Source organism: Diadema antillarum, unplaced genomic scaffold, assembly GCF_040938485.1.
Source record: "Diadema antillarum isolate AM-2024a unplaced genomic scaffold, OU_Dant_1.0 scf00000128, whole genome shotgun sequence".
Taxonomy (NCBI): Eukaryota; Metazoa; Echinodermata; class Echinoidea; order Diadematoida; family Diadematidae; genus Diadema; species Diadema antillarum.
The window spans coordinates 5381100-5394159 of NW_027271017.1; positions in this window are offsets into that span (position 1 = coordinate 5381100).

Below are 13060 nucleotides of genomic sequence, written 5' to 3' on the forward strand. Positions count from 1 at the left end.
GATGAAAATCGGGTTTGGAATGACTGAAACATCCAAAAACAAAGTAAAACAAAGCGATCGTAAAGACAGTGTGGGTCCCACACTTTATTAGAATCGCTCGTTTTTGGATATCTCAGCCATTTCGAAACCAATTTTCATCAAATAAAAGTTGAATTCCTCATAGAATTACATGCTCTTTCATATATATTCCATAAGAGGTTTCTCATTATCTCACCAAAAAATGTTAGAAACCTGAAATTAGGTCTCAGCCAAAACTATACGATCCCTTTAACTTAAATGCCTGAGCGCCAGAAAGACTCCCTTGTGAGTCTGACACGTTTGTACTTATGGTATCTTTGTTTCTAATTCATTTAAACTGCAGAGCTGTCGATCATGCCAATGAGTAGTCTTCTATTGTTATATAATGATTTGTGTACAAAGGAAGCAAATTCGCTCTGATTACCAGAGTGGAGAGATCGTACTTGTGTCGGTGGCATTGGCCCTTTGTCGTTTAGTTCGTTCCGTGTTGCTAAAGTATCATAATGACTCCGTTTGTATCACGCACATCGGAACTGGCTGCTGTGGAAGAGAAAAAAGGGCGATTTCAACGCGAGAATTATTTATGTGTCATGTATAAGTTCTAACCTACACTAACTAACCCAAATAACTACACGCTAAACGGTTTCCATGCCCTTAGTCCGATTTCTCGCACTTTTCAGAGTTCAACAAAGTAGTATACTGATTTGTAAGCCTACCTACTTTAAAACTTGATCGATATATACTGAGACGACCTTCGTAAGCAACCTACTTCCTCATTAGAGGCCCACACAAGGCGTCCATGCGAAGTCAGATACTTGACCGACAAACCTTAGCTCGTAGGTCTTCAGGAATTTGCTGCTGGAAATGAATAAAATAATTTTCTTTGTTATCATTTCACGCACACAGTCTTTTTCGATCAAAACCTATAGCTGTTTATATTTCTGCTGTGTTTCTGATAATGTGTGTAGTCTATCTGTCACGTCGTATATAACTCAGTGTTGAAGATCAATTACTTTGCATCTCAAATTCTTTTTGAAATCGAAGGCTCAAAACTCGGAACTAAAGAAGATGGAAGACAAGAAATACTTTAATCAGAGAAAATGAATTGTGAGCACAATAATCACACGTTATTCAGACAAATATAGAGTATACAATACCATGTTAGGTCTACCATGGTCCTTCCTTGGGTTACAGAATTTAGACAAAGCAACATAGCGCCTTCCGCCACGCCATGCACCTATAAAATATAAATGATTATATTTATAGGTGCATATCAATAAATATTGATAATTTAAGCTCTTTTACACAAGCAATCCAGAAAGTAAATTTCCAGATGTCATATTAATTTTTTTCTGGCCACTCATTTGTAACATATCCTTGTGTTATTTTTGTTTTGTTTTAATTATGCATATCATTTTCGTCGCAGTTTGATTTTGTTACCGAAATGTTATTTTACAAGTTATTTTACACTTGTATTCATATTTGTTCCAATTTTAGTTCTGTTCACAATATGCTACTTATGCTGTGTTTTGGCAGGTTTTTTTTTATCATTCTTGTACCCGTTCCTCTAGATCTGTTTTTGATTCAGTCTTGTAAATTCTTATGCACGGCCTTGCCGAAAAGCATCTTCAAAGCTGATAGCAGGCTTTTTCTCGTGTTGAAATAAATAAATCAAAAATAAAAAAATCAAATAGCTTTACAACAACATCAGTGATTCATGATGTCACAGTTTTTTTTTTGTTTTTGTTACAGCTCGAGTTGGAAACGCTCGCACCAGGTGAGGTTGCTTAGAACCAGTTTCCATGGCGATATAAATGGATATGACATCACATTACTCTACACAACCAGCCCTGCATCTTCCCAATTTGTCGGGGAGCAATCTATGGCCATATCTACAGGGAACTCTCTGTCGGGTAACTGAGCACCTGTCGGAAGCTTCCATTACGGAACAGAGGGTCTTTATGGCGTGCTCGATCCACTACACACGCATAATGAGAGATCTTGGACCCTAGACCTTTAATTCAGACAACTCGACCTTCCCAAGTGAAGAAGGATCAAAGGAAGTTTTTTTTTTCTTTCTTCGATCGTGTTGGTGCTGCGATTTTATATACACATCTGCGTGCGCAGAATAAGAATATATTATTTTTTTTTGTTTATTTCCCATCTAACAAGATGGGTGGATAGCCCATATTCAGCTATGCTAAGCTGGTCTTCCATGGGATCCAGGTGGATGTGATACCCTGCTCTTTGCGATGAATGAATGAAGCGGGATCTCATACGTACATGAGTTGTGGCTCTCTCACACACGGGCATCTTATGACGGGACCTCCATTATATCAAGGAGCTTCAAACACAAGCTCCTTGATTTTATGTCCTATATCCGAGGGACAGAGTGTTTTGCCTCTTATAGTCCATGGGCCAGGCCAGATATTGGTACCATCTGAGGTGGCAAAACCTTTTTGGTGTCATTTTGTTTGTCGGGCATAGATATGCTTATCAAGCTATGATAGCATTTCCAAATGAGTAGCTTAGTCATAGTAAATGAATTTTAAACCAATTTGGTCTCGTTGTTATACCCCTATACTTCTGAATCGAAACTAACCGCTATACAAAGAAGAGCACTGTCTTCTGTATGTTCCATAGAGCTGTAAAATGCAGCTCTATGGTATGTTCACAGGTGTTCTGTTGTAAACGCGGTGCGCTTAGTCTTTATTCAAGGCAGCGAAGGGAATATCCAAAGGTTATGATGTCCACAGCGCTTAGTCTTTATTCTAGACGGCGAAGGGAATATTCAAAGCGTATGATACAGTATGTATCCTTTTATCTAAAAACAACAACAACAACAAAAGCAATTCCTCGTGAATTTTACCGTATCTTTCAATTATTTGTCATTTTCCGGCGAAAACGTTACGTTGAAAACGCTGATACCACGCCAATGTCGCTTTCTTTCCCTCCAACAATATAAGATAATGCAAAAACAATGTACCGGTACACTACGATACATTATAATGAATGATATTGTAAATGAACAGAGTGATTTTTGTTTAAATCTGATGTATTTGTTGATAGGGTAGTGTAAAAACATTATAGATAATCCCTTTTATGAGGAACTTTAGATATGATAACGGTGCATTGGTCTAGATAAAGACTAAGTGCACCGCGTGACAGCTGTGGACATCATAACCCTTTGGATATTCCCTTCGCTGCCTTGAATAAAGACTAAGCGCACCGCGTTTACAACAGAACACCTGTGGACATACAGAAGGCAGTGCTCTTCTTTGTGTAGCGATTTAGTTTCGATTCAGAAGTATAGGGATATAAAAACGAGACCAAATTGGTTAAAAATTCATTTATTATGACTAAGCTACTCATTTGGAAATGCTATCATAGCTTGATAAGCATATCTATGCCCGACAAACAAACTGACACCAAAAAGGTTGTGCCACCTCAGATGGTACCAACAACCCATTTTTCCGGTCTTGGCCCATGGACAATTACCAGAGGGGACGGTATGAATACACACAACGAATAAGATGACTACATGTATAGGTCAGAAGTTTTCGATAAAACAATCGCTGAGTTACGATCCAACTAGCTTTCCACGAGATCACATTCCACAGGAACTATTTCCCCCGTCATTTGACTTTTGTCTGGCTGCCAACAGCCGCTTGAAGTTTCCTCATTCGTAAAAGCCACACGATCATTATCAGGGTCATCGGACTTGTTCGTTTCGTAGACCTTGAAATAATCTGCATGATGGTGCGTTCCCACTGCCGATCAGATCAACTCGATCCGTCCCGATCAAGCTTTTTTAGCCTGGTCGGGCTCGCTCGGCATTGGTATTCGGGGTCGATCTACCTTGATCGGCATCGCTCCTGCTTCCTTCACGATAATTTTGGACATGTCCAAAATATTCGAGTAGGAAGCCCGAACACCAACAGCTCGGGTAGTGATCGAGAAGAGATCGAGCTGATCGGGAATTGGTCGTATAGAAATCTAGTGTGGTCGGGACGGATTTTTCCCCGAGCTCAGTTCCCGATCATCTCGAGTTATACTCGACTGCTACACGATTGATTTCAGATCATCTCGATCCAGGATTCATCAGTTTCATGAATAACTCGACCGCTACACGACCGATACAGGACTGCTATCGATTGATACTCGACTAAACTCGATCATGCTTCGACCGGCACTCGATCAAATACCGAGCACTTTTTGACAGTGCAGCAGGTGCAGACGTACTTTCTTAGCACTCATTTATTGTTCAGGTATTAAGAAAAAATATATGCAGTCCTTGGTCACGTTAAAAAGTTAAATGTCGTCAGTATCTTCAGCCACTCCTGGCCCACTGAAGAAAAGAAAAGGGCCACGAAGAGAGACAAGACAACAAACCCTAAACAGCAGACATGGCAGAATTAGACTCTCTAGACATAAATACCAGAAGAAAGAAAGGAAACACAGCTGAAACTGAGAAAAATTCGGCATTCTGGCAATATGACTGTAACGTGAAAGGAAATTTTCTAGATTATTTACTCTACTTATAAACTGAGAAATGTTTCTTGAATTCTTTTGCTATCTTGTCTGTTTCAAAGTGGAAGTTGTTTACGTTGATATAAAATCTATTTCTCACGCTGACGTGTTAAAACAGTAGTTGTGACGTAGATTCATAAATGCTCAGTGACTTACTTTACTTTTATTTACGTATAGATGTTACACTTTTGCTTCGCTCAAAAAGGTTTTTTTTTTATTGAGAGTTGTGTGTACATTGCTTGAAGTCCACCTTGATATCGATTGGCTGGGATGAGTTGACAAAAAAAAAATAAACAACAAAGATTTTCATCATTTTTTGCTAGTGTAAAATGTTATATTGTTTTATTTTCATGATAATGTACTCTGTTCCACATATCAGCACACTTCATGAATTTAGAAATTAATATGATACATGTATTTTCTTTTACACACTCTGGGGCCTATACTTTATCAATGAATACATACATATTTTTCATTCATTTTTTATTCTTTTATAATGAGAACAATAATGACAAAGGTAACACGACTCGTTAGGGGTGTAGAACAGTCAATTTTTTAAACTCTATATAATGGTGCATTTATGGGCATATAGGCCTATGTTTCATTTTAGACCAAATTAATTTCAGCCCACCTATATGTTATGCACTTACGAAGCGTGGCAGTGTAACATACTTTTTTTTTTCAATGAGACATCAAACTTAGATTTACTATTCTTCACATCCACTGCAAATATCGAATGCATGCGACGAACCTATTATATTATACATGGTGTCCGGGCAGACAGAGTGCTACAAAACTGTCTCTTATTTAAAAAGATATGAGCGACTGAATGAAATCGTTACATTATTCAATAGAAAGGACACCTCAAATTTTATTTGACACAATGATAATCAATCTTCGTGCAGGCGCTTTGATCTCCATGGAAATTTGTGATTTACAAAATCTGTAACTTTGGGCACTGATATCCTACTTGACTGAGCGATAGTGAAGCCGTAAAAACTGATAACGACTGCGTCAAAAATAGATACTGAAATCGGATAATATGAATGAATACAACTAAATGCATTCTTTGTACCTTTTTGAGTGGCTCACAAACAGTAGTGATCAGTCTTTGTCATCGTTTTTTCAGGAAAAATGACTATAGAATCGAAACGCCTGCACGAGAATTGATGATTGTGGTTTCAAAATAGAAGTGTTCTTCTATCAACTATTGGTTTTCCCGGCCAATTTCGCACTTTTGTCAGTCCAATTCCTAATTGCTGCATTCAATTTAGCAAAATATACCATAGATGACATGTTCGGTAGTTCATTTGTATGATCTCTTCATTCAAATTACCTTTAGCCTCATTCTAATTAACACTTTTTCAATTGAAATTCGTAAAACAAGCACCATTTGGTTATTCGTTCATTCAGTTTAGAATGATATAGTCACGTGATCACGGACATGCTGCTCTCGTTCATTCCAATTCATTTTTTTTTTTTTGCAATCAATTTAACATCTTTTGCAGTCAATTTAGCACGCATGTTTATGGTTTGCTTCTTTCTTTATTTTCTAAACTTAGTTATTACATTTCATATTTTCGTACTCATTTCAGAGATTTTGGCAACATTTTTTTTTTCTTTAAAGTGCTTAGTGACTCTTCAAGTCCGAAGATAGTGCAACATGTGCATGGCCACAATTTATCTCGCCGTTGAGCGCTTTATTCCGTGTGTCGGCCAGTTGTAGGAAGTCAAGGTTATGATCATCAAATATTCCTATAATTCTTTTTCTGTCCCCTTGAGAAATACGTCTGTATCTAACTTGTGCCGTCATGACTGTAAGAAGATGAAGTTAAACTAGAGTATTGGTACATGTAGGCCTAAAATGTCATGTATGAAAGAAAAGGGGCGTTACAGAACAGCAAACTCGAGTTAATGGTCAAAAATACGATACTTTTACTGCTTAACAGTGCGTGGATGAAACAATAAGTCACATAAAATACGCGTTTAAATGTTATCACCTTTTCAAAAAAGAAATAACATGACGTTAATTTCAGTGAACATGTTAGGAATTTGACTGCCCATACGCGAAATTGAATGACTGAAATACCCCTTTCGCCAGTGCTGGCGAATTTGAATGACTGAAGAGCACGTGCCAATTTGAATGCCCGTATTTGAATGCACGAATTTGAATGCACGAATTTGAAAGGCACATGTGCAAATCTCATTGATAGGAATGCTAAATTGAACATCTAACTTGCAATTTTGAATGACAGAATGTGCAGTGATGAGGATTTTCGCTAAATTGAATGAACCTTTTATTAAATGGACTGTCAAAAGTGCGAAATTGGCCGGTAAAACCTATACTAAAGATAATAATTTCTTTCGTTCATTCATGCTTTTGCAATTAATAGTCAGTTTTATAGCACTCTTTTGGGCCACGCCGTATTCAAGCATACATCCTGAGTTGTCTCATATAACCAAACGAATACTGTAACCAATTCTTCTTTCACTCGATCATTGTACGAACCCGCCGACCCGTTCGATGCAAGATCTTACACAGATCGAGTCATGTCGAGCTGGTCTGAGAAGTCTAGCCTATAGAAATCGAGTATTGACCGTGTAGCGATCGTGCATTGATTGTGTGTAGATCGGGATGTTCGAGTAGAGATCTGTGTGGTTGTCGAGGTGAGATTCTGGAGATGTCGAGAATGGTCGGATGTGGATCGTAAAAGATCGAATAGCGGTCGGGAAGGGATCGTGTTGAAGGACGATCGAGCATTTGGTCGGAATTGCTCTGGTAAAAATAGGTGATCGGGGTTGATCTCGCTTGATCGAGCTGATCTGATCGGCAGTGGGAAAGGGGTATGACGCTCTTTTGTCGAAGATTTATTTGATCACAAGAAGTCACTCGATATGGTTGATTTAATGCGATGACAATATTGAGGGGGTGTTTCACAAAGAATTTAAATCGATCGTAAAAGTCACGATCAACTTAAAATCATATAGGATGCAACTGGATTCCTTGTTCAGTTCTCTCCACCATTCCGAATCCACTTCAAAGTGATATAAAAATGTACATAGAAATCCTCTGTCATTGATATATTGTACAACTTTTCATTATCATTAGAACGCTAAAATATCATTAAAGACAGGCACAGCATATCACATTGTTAAGTTGATCTTAACTATTAAGATAAACCTAAATTCTTTGTGAATCACCCCATCAAGCATTAGTCTCAACATTTGATCCTCCATGTTGAAATCTTCAATTCTGTAGGGCTATGCCATGTTAAGTTCAGAGATAATAATTCATCCCTATACTCCACTATGCAAGGAATTTGCAACTCAGGAATCATTATCGCCATATTTCAGTGATACAATAAAACAGTAGCCAAAGCAAGACTGTTATTTACACACAAACACGCAACACAAAACATCAACACAAACAGAAGTCTACCACTTATCTATAGAGAGAGAGAGCGAGAAAAAAAAATCATTACGTTCCTGTATTTGGCTGTTATGCTGTTGTAGTTGTTGTTGTAATTTTTTTTTTTTCTCTCTCTCTCTTGTAACTTTATATATGTGCCATCCCCCTCCCCCTTTCCCTTTAGGTATTGTATAGTTTTGGTTGAGACCTAATTTCAGGTTTCTAACATTTTTTTGGTGAGATAGTGAGAAACCTCTTATGAAATATGAAAGAGCATGTAATTCCATGAGGAATTCAAAGTTTATTTGATGAAAATTGGTTTTGAAATGGCTGAGATATCCAAAACAGAGTGGTTCAATAACGTGTGGGACCCACATTTTATTACGATTGCTTTGTTTTACCTTGTTTTTGGATGTTTCAGTCATTCCAAACCCGATTTTCATCAAATGAACTTTGAATTCCTCTTAAAATGGTATGCTCTGTACTATTTCATAAGTGTTTTCTTGGTATCTCACAAAAAGTTAAAAGCCCAATTCTAAGCTCCACCAATACTGTACTATCCCTTTAAGCCTCTCCCACATTAGTATCATACTTGCACGCTGTACTATAGAGCACCTCCATTCTTTTGAAATATCTTTACGAATTAATACTGTGAATCACAATAGCAGACATTTCAGCCAATAAAATGAAGAAACTATAATAGCACTGCATTAAAAATGAAGTCATGTATTTTGAAACCTCTCGGTCTCAAACACACTCAAATAATCACAATAACATTCAGCCAACTTTCATTTTTTTCTTTTTTGTGGGGGTGATTTATTTTGTTCACAATCAAAACTGCTTTGTTTGCATACATGGCAAGATTTCATCTTTGAAAAACATCATTCAAAAGATGCTGCATATCGCGTTACATGTCACTAAATACACACATGCATTTTCCCACAAATTAAAGGAAGGTTAGACATTAAAGGACAAGTTCACCTTCATAAACATAAGGATTGAGAGAATGTAGCAATATTAGTAGAACACATCAGTGAAAGTTTGAGGAAAATTGGACTATCCGTTCAAAAGTTATGATTTTTTGAAGTTTTTGTGCAGTAACCGCTGGATGAGAAGACTACTGCAGTGTACGATGTCACATGCGTACAACAATATAAAGAAAATATAAAGAGAATTTCACAAAATTCCATCTTTTGAAAAAAGTACACATTCCCCTGACTCGTTACCAACAAATGTTATGGGTAATATTATTCCCCCTGCCTTTAGAAAGAGGCAAGTCAAGTGCTCTTTTATTATGCGAAAAAAGTGAAAATATGTTGAATTTCTTTTACATTTTCTTTATACTGTTGTACGCATATGACTCACAAACTGTAGTAGTCTCCTCATCCAGCGGTTCCAACACAAAAATTTAAAAAATTCATAACTTTTGCATCGATTGTCCAATTTTCCTCAAACTTTCACTGATGTGTTCTACTAATATTGTTGCATTTTCTCAATCCTTATGTTTATGAAGGTGAACTTGTCCTTTAACAGCTAAAAAAACACAAAGTTAAGAAAAAAAATAATAACCTAGAAATCCGATTGTCATGTATAGTACATGTATTAGTAAACTTGGGTACATCCATCCCTAATGCAATCATTATATTGCAACTACATGTATTACTGTGCTGCTCCCATGTACAGTATATTTAGGTACAGGCCACTTATTTTGACCAGCAACTATGAGAACTAAGCTTTCACCTTCTTCGTTATTTCAGACAACAACAACTTTCACCTTCTTGTCATGTTGATGTTAAATTAATGAGAAAATTTGGGAACAAGTTCGGTGACATTTGACTTTCCATCTCTATAATTTCACTCAAATATGTCTTTTTTAATTTTCTTTGCTTCCTGCCATATCTTATAACCATTGGACAATCATGTGGCTGGAAAAAGAACTGTCAGCCAGAAGTACAGCAACCTTTCACCTTGACCTTTCACTATCATACAGTCCACACATACATGTATAACCAGATATTTACTTCTACTTTACTACCAATTGAATTACCACTCCTTGCTGAAGGGACCAGTGATCTCTGATCTTAACCTTTGACTGTAATCATGTCAGGTATTAAAAAAGTTTTCCATTTACCTGTATCTTTCCTACCAATCAGTATTAGTTACAGAAGGGAATCATGTTTTCTTTGTCTTCTTCGATGGAAATAAATAAACTATTGAATTGAATTGAATTGAATTGAATAATTCCTAGCAGGCATATAACACTTTGGGCCTAGGAACTGTGACCTTTAACCTTTGACGGATCTTATGTAAAATTTTAATCACCAGACCTTTAATTCATAAATCATACCTTGGCCAAGTATGAAAAGATCCCCCCCCCCCCCCCCCACACACACACCCTTCAAATCTCAATAGCAAGTTTTCAATTCAGGATGGTTGGCAATAAGGATGGGAGGTCAAGTGTAAAAAATGATTTCTGCCTGCGTGAAACCAAACATCTCTCCGTCCTGTTGACTTTCAGGACTCAGTGGAAATACATTGCAGCATTCGGTCTGTAAACAGTACGGAACAGCAAGCCGCTGTATGTTGAAGTACAGAAAATGCACCTAAAACAGCTTGTACACTGCAGTGGACGCAAATGTCCCCGTCTACAGAAATCAAAACAGCCAATGGATCAGGGCAGAGCAAGATGTTCACTAAAGCTCCATTTTAACAGAGCCTTTCAAACAAGAATTAAAGCAACAGCGTCCGGGTAACGTGCGAGCAACATTTGTTGTTGTTGTTGTTTTGTTTTGATTTTTTTACCATGCCTGCTAAAACTGTCCCCACAAATGTTGCTTGGACACTGTCACAGTAACTTTTGCCAAATTCTACCATAGCCAGCTAGAGTACCCCGATATTACCCTGACATTACCGCGACATTACTCAGACAATGCAGCCGCGGTAACATTCCTTTGACACACTTAACGTGCATGCGCAACATTGCAAACAGAGAATGATTGACAACGCCGTGAGCCAATCATGTGCATGGATTGTATAATCACTGAACTCTACGTGATCAGTGATTGTATACTAGTAACCACGTTTTGCATGTGCACGATCCAGAACAACAGGTGCCACTGGCAGGTGGGCAGGATAGTCACCATCAGTGGACACACCCCCTTTGTGGAAACATACCTGTAGAAGGTTCTTGGTATCCCTCTCTTTCCCCTGCAGTTTTATTGCGAGGCGAGGCATTTTGTTCTCCGAACGTTGTCGTGACGTTGTTGCAGTAAGGTAAGTTAAAACGGGGCTTAAAGGTTAACTTTTGATCCTACCACCCAAAACAGAAAGCTCCCTATTAACTCTCATAAACCAGTGTGTAAACAAAAAAGAAAGAAGAAAAAAAAAATGTGGTGCAGCATCACCGCATCGGACACAATCACAGCAGAGAGCAGAGATTATGGCATCACAACTTGACATAGAACAGGTACAGAGTTTTCGCTGGAGAAATTGCACACTCAAGTGATGGGGAGGGGGCCTTTGGTACCCTTACTAGTACCCCTGTGTAAAGAGAAGAGTGGCTGAGTGTCACAAAAGGGAAGAAACAGGTGTAATGGCTCTTATTCTGAACAACTGCTTGCCTAACACAAGCAACAAAATGCAAACTAAGGGATCTTTTGGGATATCGGCTTCAGACCAACAGAAGCAGGTAATGCAGTCAAGGAATGGAAAATATTTTGAAAGTAGTTATGATACTTGAGAATGTATATCTCAGTAAAATCAGTTGAGATCTTGCTGCATTTTACGCATTATGATAACCTTGAGATATCAAACAAAGGCATCTACCAAAGTTCAATTGTGACTGGTTGAGCGCCAAATTCCAATTCATATTTTTGTTTGTTATAGACATATAAATGCACATGACAAGATTCCATGCCAGCCAGTCACAAAGTCAACAATATATGAAATGAATGTCAGGAATGTATACAAGCATACCATAGTTTCTGTTGCATACATAGATATCACCAAATCAACTATATAGATGACCAAGACTTCCAAACCGGATCTAAATCTGGTTTTGACTGCTTGTCTGATTCTGCAACAATAAAGTTTGCATGCTATCTCGGGGTCTATGTATACAAGGCAGTAGTAAAGGGACACCATATAAACAAACCAAGCATACACCAAAAGGTATCGAGATCTGAACAGCTCAATACCGACCAAAGAGAATAGCATTTTCCTTATCTCTGATCTGTGGCCCTATTCTGCAGTGTACACTAGCACGGGTACGCTGCTGACATTCAGTTCTTTCTTGACCTTTCTCCTTCACAGGACAATATGTTCCTCACAAAAAGACCAAATACACGTAGGTCTGGTGCTCACTATAGGATAGCTAGTTCTTACAGATTATTACCTAAGGAGATCAAAGCAAATTTGGAGGGCTATATCAATTCAGGGGACCTGCTGGTAAGTCATATGCGAAAGTCTATGGAGATGCAAAGGTGTCACAGGAAGCAGGCTAAAGATTATAGGCCTCTCTTTTAAGTCCTTTCTCTTTCATTTTCTCTGATGATAACTAAAAAAAAAAAAAAATCATGATCACTGTGTCACAGATTCTCCAAGATAAAAAGTCACAAGTTGTGTGTGTGTGTGTGTGTGTTGGGGGGGGGGGGGGGGAGGGGGAGAGAAAACAAACACTTATACATGTATACATATCTTTTTCTTTTGCTCTCTTCTATCCCCCCCCCCCCTTTTTTTGTTTTGTTTTGTTACGTGAATATCCTTGTAATTGCAGAAGATATTTGAAATTCCCCAACATGAAAAGGGTTTACTCCTTCAAATGAATGGCAGCGTGTCAATATTTATGAGCATGCAGAGCTATCTACCTCATCAGCTCATTGTAGAGCCCGTTGCGTTTCCGAGAATGAGCCCATTACACTCCCCATGACCTTCTGGCATGTCTGGCAAACTGAGGGCGTCTAACCTTGATTTACATTTACGGTGCCCAGACATGTCTGTTATAGCTCCATAAACTCCTAAAAGCACTGCTGGCAGTAGAAGGACGTAACTGCAGCTGACCACATTGGCAACTGACCATTCCAGTCTCCTACAAAAATAGGTTTT